We start from the raw sequence: 13645 nt of genomic DNA on the forward strand, positions 1-13645 counted from the left end.
TAAGTGCTGCAGTTTCTATTAGCTTAGAATCCCCATCTGTGATGTCTCTCTGGTAGGCCAGTTCGTAAACTGTTCACAGCCAGAGTGAGGTGACAGAAATGGTGCCATTTCACACCCCATCCGCACTGCCAGCGATGCGAGTGAGTGAGTGATGAAAAGTCATTAAAAGACATGCGTTTCAATGAGACTGAGACTGAGAATGGTTCGAACTGTCAAACAGCATAGTGATACGGTTACGGTCATAGTTGTTTATACTGAAACTGACTAATTTAAGTGTTTGTGCATGCATGCGTAGATACAGTAAGTGCAGCCAGTACTTGAGTAAATATACTTAGTTACATCGCACCACTGCTGCTGGAGCAACACGCTCAGACATGAGAGCCAGGCGTTTTGGTGTGAAACATCCAGGCTCCTGTTGGAGTGAGAGTCTCACTTTGCAGCATCGCTGCTGCCGCCGCCGCTGTGTGGAGTGTGAAGCCGCCGTCACATCAGCATGTTGTTGGCTGATTAAAACCCGGCGCTACACAGCTGAGGTGACAGCTTTCGCAAGCAAGCACACACGCACTGTCACTGCCACTACCAGACACACGCACACACAGGCACACACGCACGCACGCACGGACACACACGCTTGTATTGTTTGGCAAACAAACAAACAATTTGCTTAAAAATCATACTCAGCAACACGTTTCGAGTGCAAACTTGCTGTTGTAAAACGGTGTAAAAATAGCTGTTTGAAGGCATTAAAATTGTCTCCCGCCTCAATTACTTTGTTTTGCCACTCTCAACCCTAACCCTGAAACAAAGTGTTGATCCACAAACTTGTGTAGAAATGTGTTGCAGCGGGGCGTCCGCTGGCCTAGCGGTCCAGGCGCATACCATATAAGCTGGTAATCCAGCATGACAGCGTGTCGCGTGTTCGACTCCCGTTCCCGATGACCTTTGCTGTATATCTCTCCCCCCCCCCCCATCTCTCCCCATTTCCTGTCAGCCTACTGTCCTGTCCAAATAAAGGCATAAAAAAAGCCCCAAAAATATCTTTTAAAAAAAAGGAAATGTGTTGCAGCACGATGCGTTGCAAGCTTACAGATCTACAGGTCTCTCAGGTGTTCTGTGTGTGACAGCGGTGTGTACAAACAAGTATAATTAAGGCAAAACTAAACTCTAAATGTCTAATAATCCTATCCCCAACCTGAATCTGTTCCTAATTGTAATCTAACCATAAAACTAAATTGTTTCTTGTCAAATTCTACAATACTTGTGGGGACATTTAGCCCTGACAAGTATATTGTGCATGCACATAAAGACATCAGCTGTCACGGAAAATCACCCTTCTGAATTGGCTCAAAAACCTTATTGACTTCAGCCTTGGTGTGTGTGTGTGTGTGTGTGTGTGTGTGTGTGTGTGTGTGTGTGTGTGTGTGTGTGTGTGTGTGTGTGTGTGTGTGTGTGTGTGTGTGTGTGTGTGTGTGTGTGTGTGCAGACTCTGCTCTTTAGCAGCAGATGTGTGAAAGGTCACACACACTTCCTGTTTGCTGATGTCCCACTGTGTTTGAGTGGAAAGGTCAGCACCACTGCAGTCTGCGTGTGTGTGCGCGTGTGTGTGTGTGTGTGTGTGTGAGTATGTGCGTGTTTGCGTGAGTGTGTGTGTGTGTGCGTGTGATTGGGTGTTTGAATTTGAATGTGTGTGTATGCGTCAGGATATGAGAATGTCATAACATTAACACACACAATTGCTGAGTTGTGTTGTGTTTGTGTGCCTGTTTTCTGACATATCGGGAAGATACACTGTTTTTCTGAAGTTTTATTTTGTTTTTTTAGTCTTTATATTTCTATATGTCTGAAGGCTCTCTGTCTGTCTGTCTGTCTGCCTGTGTTTGTGTATATCTCTCTCTGTCTCTGACACCCTAATGCAGTGTGTGTGTGTGAGAGCAAGAAAGAAAACAAGTGATTAAAATACGCTTGTTTCAATCAGAAAATCCTGACCTGCCAGGAGCAACAGTCAACTGAGTAGCCAGGTCTTTCATCCCAAAAATATGCATTCGATCGATGTGTCTGTATGCGCGCGCGTGTGCGTCCGTTCGTGCGTTTGTTCAGTTCTGTGTGTCTGTCAGTTCTGTGTGTGTTCATTCCTCTCCTTGTTTAAGATCCTACTTAATTTGATGGGTTTGGGCTAGTGATGACAGTTAACACTATATAATGAGACAGGGCGATTCAGTCAAAATGTTCCTGGTATGTCGTTTTTACCACCTGTTTTGCACACTGACTGGCTCACATGTTATCAACTCTACTTGACTGCTGTCTCTTTCTTCCTCTGTCTCTCTCATCTGTCTGTCTGTCTCTCTTTGTCTCTCTCTGTCTTTCATGGGCCCTATTTTGCACGTCTTATTTCCAGGTCTTAGGCGGTAATTAAATAATAACGCCACCATCTTGTGGGCAATCGCTATTTTACAAGTCGTGCTGAACGCAAACACTTAAGATGTAAGACTCGCCATCATATTTAACACCTGGGTGAGTGTTTATATGTTAATTAAGGGCACTATGTGCTATGTGGTATCTGATATTTTGCCCCTTGACTTAAACTGACTCCCCACATAGCGTTAACACGTCGATTGTTATAATTCAAAGTTCGCTCTAATCAGTGAAGTGTCTATGTATCAATCATGAGTGTATTATCCCTTTATCAAACGCTATGAAGCGAAAAAGCTGGTGTCGGGAGGCGGGGGGGCGCACATTACGTACGCATGGCTGATAGACAGCCAGAGCCCTACTCACCCCGTATCAATCCATCCGCTCTGAAAGACTCATGTTCCACTCACAATTTAGGTGGCATTTCAAAGACTTATTCCTTCATTAGTCCAATGAAATAAAATTAAGTTTTTTACAGCTGTTTTTTCCCATAGCCTAGAAGTTAAACAAATGGAGTGCAATCTCTTCCTCTCTCTCTGTCCAAGTGCAGTGTTTAGTTTGACTTATGCTGCGCAAACATATCTGATCTACAGACATACAACGTGTCGCGCAGCGACCGTTGTTTTGCTTGGAAATTAGATATTTTTGGGCAGCAGTAGCACTGAGCAAATTAGTGAAACATAGCGATTGATGTCCACTTGTTGCGCTACATAGAAAGGGGGAGATGCTTTAACAACTGAGAATGTGAATATTTGCTGTTTTTTCAAGACATATAACAGATGTGTTTTGGACATGACAGTCACACAATTAGACACAGGCTACAGTGATTATGACGGCCATGCATGCACTTGGACATTTCTCCTTTCAATGTGAGGTTTCTTCCTCTTTTGATCTCACCACTTAACCCACAGAAAATAGCACTGCGTATTGCACTGATCTCAAAGGGAATGGCAGCCAATGCTCTGATTGGATTGATTAAAGTAACGGCCAAACCACACCCTTAATTCAGGGCCGTTTTAGCGTCTACCGCCTCGCGCAATGCACATTTTACCGTCCACAAAATAGCGAACCAGCACTGACCATGTACGCCTCCAGGTCTTAACTCATTGAGTGCCAAATTTTTTATTATTATTATTATTATTATTTTTAAAACATGTTCAGAACCCAAGATATCATCATCTGCAGATTTGCAGCTCCATCCACTCCTTGTTTAACTTAGAATTGAAAAAAGGCTGTATCTCGCTTCCTAAGCACTTTTTGTTTTCTGTGAAAAAAACTCTGGCACTGGGACAACATCATTCTGAAATAATTCTGGCAATTCTGGCACTCAATGAGTTAAGTTAAGACCTGACCTGTTAATTAAGACATGCAAAATAAGGCCTTGTCTCTCACTCTTTCCCTCTTTTTCTCTCTCTCCTCCCTCTCTCTCTCTCTGTCTGTCGGTGTATTTACTGTGATGGATCACTGTTCATTTATTGATCTTGTGTTTTCTCTGCTCAGGCCTCTGGAAAATTCCCTGTCTGCTCTGCTTCCTCCACCTCTGATCCCCTCATCCCTCCATTCATCCATCCCTTCATCTATCCCTTCATCTGTTCATCCATCCACCCATCCATCCATCCGTCCGTTCTGCTGTGGCGTCCACATCAAGAGCAAACATCTGTCCTGCTTCACTCAACTTCCTGAGATCAGACACAGGTAGGAAACTGTGTGTGTGTGTGTGTGTGTGTGTGTGTGTGTGTGTGTGTGTGTGTGTGTGTGTGTGTGTGTGTGTGTGTGTGTGTGTGTGTGTGTGTGTGTGTGTGTGTGTGTGTGTGTGTGTGTGTGTGTGTGTGTGTGTGTGTGTGTGTGTGTGTGTGTGTGTGTGTGTGTGTGTGTGCGTGCGTGCGTGCGTGCGTGCGTGCGCGTGGAACATAGTATTGATTGACTGTCCAGTGTCTGTCTTGTTTTCTTCCCCATGTCCGCTCTGAGTATTTCTCCTTATTTGCTCTCACAGGGCCTGTGTGTGTGCGTGCGTGCTACTCATTGCTTTTAGGAGAGAGTGTGCGTGTGCTACTCATTGCCTTTGAGAGAGAGAGAATCGAAGCCTATTGGCAGCATGTACAAGAAATTTGATGCTGATCGTTCCGTCAGGTTTGCGAGATTATGACCTGCTTTTTTCCATTCTCACTAGTAAACATAATTATTCTCTTTCGTTCAGCGTTTCAGTAGCACAACGGCCACACCGGCTTGTTCTATTTCCATTTCAACTTAACTTACACATACACAAACACATTCACACATGAGTTTGAAATAGAACCCTGCTGTGACATTACTCCAACAGAGAAACACATTTTCTGTGCGTTGATTTCTATGTTTGGCCTGTTGTTGTGAGCTGCTTGTCATGCTGACGGGCGTACTGATGGATTTGGAGTTTTCGACTTTGTGTGACTGCTTGAAATGTTCACTCAGTGCTTGGGCTCATGTTTCTGAAATCAGTTCTGATTTCAGTCATTTGGATTCCATACAGTCAGCAAACTCGGCAGCATGCATTTCTCTTGGCTTTCTCCGAAGGATGATTTTATACTTGGCTTGCGTGCTAGTGTCACACACTGAAAATAGCTGATCTACAAGTTCTGAACGCAACGCGGCCTAACAACCAGTTGTTGTGAGATTAGTTTTTGCTTCCATCCATGTATATGTACTTGCATTAATATTTGTTATGCCAGCCACAGCCATGGAGGAGTCATTATGTTTGTTTTTGGGTCGTCCGTCCATCCGTATGTGCGTGCCTACGTATGGGCATCTGTCCCAAGCACTGTAAAGTGTAAAGCCGATATCTCAGGAATGTCTTGAGTGAATTTCATGGCATTTGGCACAAACGTCCACTTGGACTCACGGATGAAGCGATTAGAATAGTCAGGGACCCAGTCACCCAAAAAAGAGGACCTGTGATGTCATAATTTACTTTTTGTTATTAATTTACTCATTAAGTTCCACATAATGAGAGGCCTGCTCTGCTGGAAACATTGGAGAAAAAAAAGATATGGCCATTTTTGTATAATTAAGCCGTTATTCTATCTATTCTAACCTAGTTCACATCACACGGTCAAAAAAATAACGGCTTCATTATACAATAATGGCCATATTTTTTTACTTTTGAATACGTTTCCGGCAGTGCAGTCCTCTCATTCTGTGAGAATAGAAAACACAAACAAAAAGCATAGCATGACATCAAAGGTTCAACCCTTTTTCTTGTAAGTACATTTTTTCACCATGTAAACTAAGTATACATTTTTGCAAGTAAACAGCCTCATTTCTTTTTTATTGCTTTCTCCCAAATTCAGTCTTACTTATGCCAATTCATTTCTGTGTTGTCACTGCTGTTGCATGCTACTGACTCACCTACCAGTGAGGAGCCCCCACCGGGAGGATGTAAGGCCTTCGGCGTACTGTCACGTACGCTGACAGGTGCCGCCAGAGCGTGTAGGACATACATGGGCAACTGGCGGCCCGCAGGTTAATATTAGAATACTGATATATTATTTATTTCAGCTGTTACAATTGCAAACATGACCCGCTTTAATTACTTCAGTCTATATTAGTAAGTTAATGACTAGTATTAAAATTCTATTTTCTTTTTTATGTCCAATGTATTTGCATTTAAGTTCATAAAGTTAACATAAGAATAACTAAATGCATTTGAAATTAAATAAAAATGTTACTTTTCAGGATTCCAATTCAAAAATAGCAAAACAAAATCTGGATTCCAATTCAAAAATAGCAAAACAAAATCTGGATTCCAATTCAAAAATAGCAAAAATAGCAGATTGATGCGTTTTGAGCTTGTAGACCGGCTATTTTTGCTACTTTTGTGTGACATAGAATGGCGGAAAAAGTTAAAATACAGAGATAAGAGGTGTCTGCCCGACAGTATATACAATGTGTCCCTCTGGAGTGAGTGGGGAAATATAGTGGCCCTCTACATCATTAAAGTTGCCCACCCCTGGTGTAGGAGTATATGCAATGACCAATATCACTCTCCCCGTCCGGCTTCCCTCCCCCGAACACGGGCCAATTGTGCTCGCATAGACACTCGACAAAACCGGATGCACCACGGTGGATTCGAACCCACAACCTCGCCACCCGAGCGCCAGAGAGAAGAGCCTCACTTTTTTGATTTGTCAGTGTGTGAGGCTCTGTTTTTCTGTGAAACATTGTTATTAACAGTGCCTCTAGTACTGCTGCTGCTACTAATAAATACTCTATCTAACTTTTAGTAGCACTCATAATATTGCCGACGCAGCGGTCCACAGTGTAATGGAGGAGTTCCATTACATTGGCACATTTAAAGGGGACAGTCTGTGTGATTGTAATAAATGCAGATTTAAAGGTGATGTATATGGTTGTAATGTATGCAGATTTAAAGGTGATGTATATGGTTGTAATGTGTGCACATTTAACCGATTAAAACCGGGAACGCATCTGTGTAACCACTTTAACCATTAGTTTATACTTTGGCTATTAAAAAATAACAGATATATTATACTTTTTAACTAATTTTTTGGCTTCTGGGGGTCCCTGGAACAACATCTTTTGAGGTGGGGGTCCGCGGCCAAATACATGTCATCCCCACGTCCTTGACATGGAAAAGGTTTGACACCGTTTTTTCAAAAAACTGTTTAATCTGTCTCAATCTAGCATTTGTAGAATCCCCAGAAGTAAAGATTTGAGTTACAAATGTTCGCTTTAAAATATATATTTATTCAAAGATTTGCAAAAATGCTCACACAAAATTACAGATCTACAAGCTCATCGTGCTTTTAGCTTGTATAGCTGCTATTTTTGAATAGCCAAAGTATAAGATAATGGTTAAAGTGGTTAAAATCTAAAATGACAGATGCTGATTACAAAATATACTCCCCATGGCTCTATACTCGGTAGGTACTCGGTACTATTTCCCTCCACACACAATCTCTTAGAAAATAGCCATTCAACAAGCTCACAACGCATCGCAAAGGCTAGTGACCTCTATCTTCTTTGCAATTGTTTTCTGGGGGTGGATGGATGGGGGGGGGCACATTAATGCCAGGAACACCAGCAATCTGAACAGGCTGGTCAGGAGGGCTGGCTCTGTCGTTGGGGCTTCCCTGAGGTGGAGAAGATGGCGAAGGTGGTATAGCGAGTATCGCTATACTATAGAGATAGAGAGAGAGAAATCATATCTTGAAGCACGGTGCGGGCCTTTTCCCGACCACAAATGGCCTATTTAAATTTGCTGCCATTGCAGGGCTCTACTCACAGCGTTGAGTCCTGTGAAATATCCTGCAGTGTGTGATCCCTTGTCGGCGATCAATCGTATAGTGTGAAAAACACAACGATATATGACAGCCGATTTCAAGAAAGAGACTTGTGTAGTGTGAAATGCTTGACGATCAGATGACTCCCCGACCAATTTAAAAGTCCTACAGTGTGTACAGCACCTGCCCTCAGCCTGTCTTTGCCATGTACAGTATATTCATGATGAGGCACACGATGGTCGCTCTGCTCATTCAGTGGTCCAATTAGCTCTGAAGACTCAGTTCATTACAATAAGGACACTCTCTGACATGGATTGTGGTGGAAACATGCCGACTAAGTGTGAGTCAACTATAGGATAAACCCATGTAAGGAGTGACCATCTGTTGTTACCTCGTGTACTTCTCCTGACAGTATTGTATAAAATGGGGGTAAGACATTGATGAGGGGGGATGGGGGAAGCTCCAGAGGGAGACACTAGTCTCTCTCTGCTGTGATGAGATCTACAATAAACTATGGAGTTGGGTTCCTGACGACTGAGTCCTGCATCTTCCTGATCTGTTTATTTTACATAAAGTAACATGTAAAAGCTGCCATTACAATTGGCGTTGTCGGCAGGATGGATGCTTTGCTGTTATAGCAGACACTCCACTTAGAATCTGAAGATGGGAGCAAAACCGAGCAGGAAGAAATTGCAGCGACAACTCATCGACCAACAGAAGGCCGCAACGCTACAGCAAGAACAACTCAACGACCAACAGAGGGCTGTGGTCCTATTGCAAGAACAACTTGACAGAGCGACGGTGGACCAACAGAAAGAAGTGACGCTACTGAAAGAACTATTTCTGAAAGAAGTGACGCTACTGCGAAAAACTGTGGTGACATTAGCAGATCTACAAGCCAATACTTCTCCTGATGACTACAACGTGAGGCAGAAGGAGACAAACTGCAGGAGAGAGACACAACTGACTCTCACTACACCCAAGGAACACCCCGCAGATGACAGCAACAACCATGGTCGTATCAGCAGAGAAGAGAAGCCTGAGGCCATCACATACAATCAAGGACAGAGGGGAGCAGATGTCACAGCGACACTCTGTACAAGTAACCTATTCCCATTAATTCCATATCCAAACCCTCATCCCCGTCCGGGGGCTGGGGCACAGCAAGCAGATATAGACGCGTACTCTGCAACAGTACATGTTCAGCGAAACTGGACACCTGATGAATTCAATGACATTGTGAAGGACCTTCCAGACCCCAGAGTCGACGCGGTACGTTGGTGTACGGCTGTGTTAGATTTGATCGAGATGTATGGGCCATCGGCAAGAGAGCTGGAATCAGTATTTCGCAAAGTTTTTGGATTAAGGTGGTCACGTCTCAGGGGAAACTTTGATGTGACTGGAGAAAGAAATGACATCATCACTGGACAGCTGCAGAATCGTGATGGTCTTTTTGACAGGGTGAAAGCAGCTTTTCCAGTACGCACTGATTGGCCGACAATTCACAGCACTAAGCAATGGGCTGATGAAACCTGTGATGCCTACAGGAATAGAATGGAGGACTGCTTTCAGAAGCATTGTGGTGTGACACTAGACAACCCGGCTTACAATGACCTGTTAAAAACTGCCGTGATCAATGGCTTGTGCCCGTCCATCCATAACCGGGTTATGACTTCCTGTATTGGATGGGAAAGTCGGAACCTCACTGAGGTGTGGGGACATGCACTGCACGCTGAGAGGCACATGCTCTCACAAGAAAATGTGCAAAAGAAGAAATTGGAAAGAGCACAGTTGATGTTCTATGAGAACCACCGGCAGCCACCACAGGGAGAACAACAGCGGCAACAACCAAATCAGGAGTCGCATAGGAAGAAAAGGTGCCGTGAATGGAAACAAAGAAGAGGAAACAGTGAGCCATATGACATAGCGCAGTGGTTCTCAACCTGGGGGTCGCGACCCCCAGGGGGGTCGCCAAATAATTTGGGGGGGTCGCCAGATTTTTTGGGTGAATTTGAAAAAAAAAAAAAAAAGTTTTTTTTTTTTTTTTACAAAATATTTTTTTATGGTATCATAAATTCATGTTTTATCAGTTAATTTACTTAATTTACCCACTTTTTGCAAAAATGTTTTGATAATAAACAATTATCAAATAACCTATTATAATTAAATAACCTTCACGCGCTCGAACGGGACCGCGCGCGTGCACGCGGGGGGTCGCGGGAAATAATATCATTATTTTGGGGGTCGCGGCCTGAAAAGGTTGAGAACCCCTGACATAGCGGACTTCTGTCATTACTGTGCCTCAGATGACCACGGGGAGAGGGAGTGTCCTATCAAAAGGACTGCATGGCGGCGCCGGCAGCACCCAGACCAGGATCATGAACAACTACGGACCAGGTGGTAATGCTGTGGCCAACTATACACAACGGGGTGGACCACATGCACTGCCTTGGCCCACGTCAGGCTCCACGGTTCTATTCTCTCTCTCATAGGGTGAGAGTGATAAAATTAATTTATTTGAGATAACCTCCTTAAAAAATTGCAGTACAGTCCGATCCAAAATTTAAAATTATATTCTACTAAATTAATGTAAGGAAAATATTGTTTAATGGTACTTCCTTAAAAATCGCAGTACAATCCGATCCAAAATTGAGAATTATATTCTACTAATTAATGTAAGAACAATATTGTTTAATGGTGGGGTAATATGTGTAAAAGAAAAGACAATAATGTCATAGAACTTGAGTAAGTCAGTATTGTAATCTATTTCCACACACATGAACTATATAGATAATATACTGTATAGGAGGGACTCATCAGTCTCCCCACTTTCTTTCCTCTCCCCAGAATAGCTGACAGGGGGGAAGGGGGGTGGCAGCTGACAGGGGGGAAGGGGGGTGGCAGGTGTGATAGGGGCCGTGTGTGTCTGTGTGTGAGTGAAATAGATAAACACTGAAACAGGGCTACATTTGAGTTTTAAAATGTATCAAAGTAATTATTCAAAATTTAGTGTTTCAAAGTGCTCAATCACTAATGTGAAACGGGGAATTTATGATGGCCTTTTTACAAGGTTAAGTTAAAACAGATTTTATTTGTCTCCAGTCCACTTACTCTGCTCTTGCTAGATAAAATGTTGAGTAAAACTCGGATTAAAATAAACACACCACGTGTAGACAAATTTCCATGTGGCAAGAACTTTTACATAATTCTATATTTTAAATCCATGTAGCGAAAATGCCCGAGTGAAGACAATTCCATGCTGTGTTGATATTGCCATACGTGATGAAAATCCATTCGGTAGCAAATTCCACGTGTTGATATATTTAGAATAAAAGAACTAAAAGATAAAATTATAATCCGTAGGCCAGAACTTGATTATCAAGCAAATTGTTACAGCAATTTTTGAGTGACTGATGGAGATAGTATTAAGACAGGTTAAACTGTACCTCGGTTGAGTATTACATGTTACTGTATAGCTAAAAGTTTGTGTGCAGCTTTCCGGATCATGGGTCCGGCCGATGGTTTCTGCAGGACCATTGGTCAGTCCATTATTCTATGAAAGTTACTCACAAACTATGGGGGGTAAGGGAACATTTATTTCCGACCATTATTTGACCATTGGTAAATCCATTATTCCGTGAAAGTTACTCACAAACTTTGGGGTAAGGGAACATTTTTTATTTAAATTGTATTAAATTAAATACATTTTCGATTGAGGACTTTTATGTCAATAAGATCATATGGAGTCTAAAACAGAGACCGGTGACAGGCCGAGATAGTTCTATTTTTCAAAGGGTAAATTACCTGCCTGATGGGTACATTTGGGTCTTAACTAGCTACTAAATAGGTAATACAATAAAGCTATGAGGTTTGTAGTGTGGAACTACACCAACATAATAGTATTTAAAAGAAGCAATGGCAATCTTTCCCAAAAATGGCAGATCTACAAGCTGCAGATCAGATATAACATTTCCAAAAAATGGTATAAATCCACAAGCTGCAGATCAGTTGTTTAACAAATGTCAAAGACCATAGCATTATCAAATATACAGTATGCCAAAAGGTCCTATGATTTTTAAATTCATAAGAAGTGCAGTGTGGGGAAAAAATGGTTATTGGTGTTGACTTTCTCTGTAACCATTACTGTAGAATTGTTGAATACACTGTTTGAGGATATGTGACCAGTGGCATATGCGCAATGCTTGCTTGTCACGGCCATCACACGTGTATCTAACAATACAGTTTTGTTTTGAATATTTGTACATGATTGTATCCCATTGAATTAGCATAATGTCCTGTCATTCTATGAATTTTCTCTATTTTTATAGGACATAAAATGCTTTATATTTATGCCCTAAGGGGTCGAATGTGGTGGATAAAATTCATATAACAGTCATTGTGGTATTGATAAATTGAATGTATTGGTAGATGCACCAATCATCACCTGTTCTTTATTGTTAAACTCCTCTCCTTGACAAACTCCTTGCAAACAGCCGACTCTTGCAAACCTATTTCAAACATGCCGACTAAGTGTGAGTCAACTATAGGATAAACCCATGTAAGGAGTGACCATCTGTTGTTACCTCGTGTACTTCTCCTGACAGTATTGTATAAAATGGGGGTAAGACATTGATGAGGGGGGATGGGGGAAGCTCCAGAGGGAGACACTAGTCTCTCTCTGCTGTGATGAGATCTACAATAAACTATGGAGTTGGGTTCCTGACGACTGAGTCCTGCATCTTCCTGATCTGTTTATTTTACATAAAGTAACATGTAAAAGCTGCCATTACAGGATACTCTGTGTATTTGGGTTATTTCTTTTGTCCTGCATGATGCAAGCTTTGTTGAGGGTTTATACTGTTGTATATCTTGTTCATTGTTGATGGTGTTTCTTTTTTTGTGTGTAAGGTTTTCACCCTGCTGTATCTACAGTACTTCTCTTGCGCTGTACCTGTATCTTAACTGCTGTGCTGCCTTTGCCGACTGAATTTCCCTTGCAGGATCAACAAGGGTCTTATCTCTTAAAGTGACACATTGTGAGCTATTCTGCTATATTGTATTAGAAGAACAGCCCTCAGTAATGGAGAGATGAGGGTTCCTGTGGAGGTATATGCATTTTCCTCTAGCCACTCCCTTTCTCCTCTGTGTATCATCCCTCCCCTCCTCCTTTTATCTCTCCATCACTCTCTCCCTTCATCATTGGACTAATAAAGGACACTTCTTGCCGTCCTCACTTCAATTCTAGCTTCAAATATTATCTCTCTCTCTCTCTGTGTAACATGTAATGATCCCTGTGGGGAAATTCGTCCTCTTCATTTGACCCATCCTAACAGTCAGGAGCAGCGGTCCTCCATCTGCCTGGTGGCACTCGGGGAGCAGTTATAGGTTCAGTGCCTTGCTTAAAGGACACTTTGACACAATAGACATGAAGGTGGAGCCGGGGATCAAACCGGGGACCTTCCGGTGGAGTTCTCAGTTTTCGTCCCCAAAGCCTGACGGGGACCGACAAAGCCTGTCAGGAAGGGCCGGGTTCGGGTTCGGGTTCGGGTCGGGGAGGGCTCAGGCTGTCTAGGAGAAAAAACAATATATACTGCAGTGCGCCAAGTGCAGTAGGTGAGTTTTTTTCATATATTAATGAACAACTTGGTCATACTACAGTGCAAAGGTACGGTTTTGGACATTATGAGGTCTTCTTCACCCGACAGCAACGGTATTCGCAGTGAATGAAGACTTTGAAGGAATTTAAAAGGACAAGTTCTGTGAGGACACAATGACCTTGACCTTTGACCTCCGGCCACCTACTTCTAATCAGTTCATCCTTGAATGCAAGTCAACATTTATTGCTTTCCATACTAGTGGAAAGCCAAGAAACGAAAGGAAAAAACAAACAAACACACAAACACAATAAAGCACTTCATGATTATTAAATTATTATTAAGTAATTAAGTGATTCAAGTGAT

The 13645-nt window shown here is 42.5% G+C and overlaps 1 protein-coding gene across 1 annotated transcript in view; it reads left to right on the plus strand.

Annotated features, from left to right (window-relative positions):
* Positions 1-13645, plus strand: part of fars2 (phenylalanyl-tRNA synthetase 2, mitochondrial) — a 166355-nt gene that overhangs the window by 2709 nt on the left and 150001 nt on the right. The window contains exon 2 of the mRNA XM_084048357.1: positions 3910-4104. The gene's annotated coding sequence lies outside the window, so the exon portion shown is untranslated. The remainder of the gene's footprint in view (positions 1-3909; positions 4105-13645) is intronic.

This window comes from Gymnoscopelus microlampas (assembly GCF_963454915.1).
Source record: "Gymnoscopelus microlampas genome assembly, chromosome: 22".
NCBI classification, from domain to species: domain Eukaryota; kingdom Metazoa; phylum Chordata; class Actinopteri; order Myctophiformes; family Myctophidae; genus Gymnoscopelus; species Gymnoscopelus microlampas.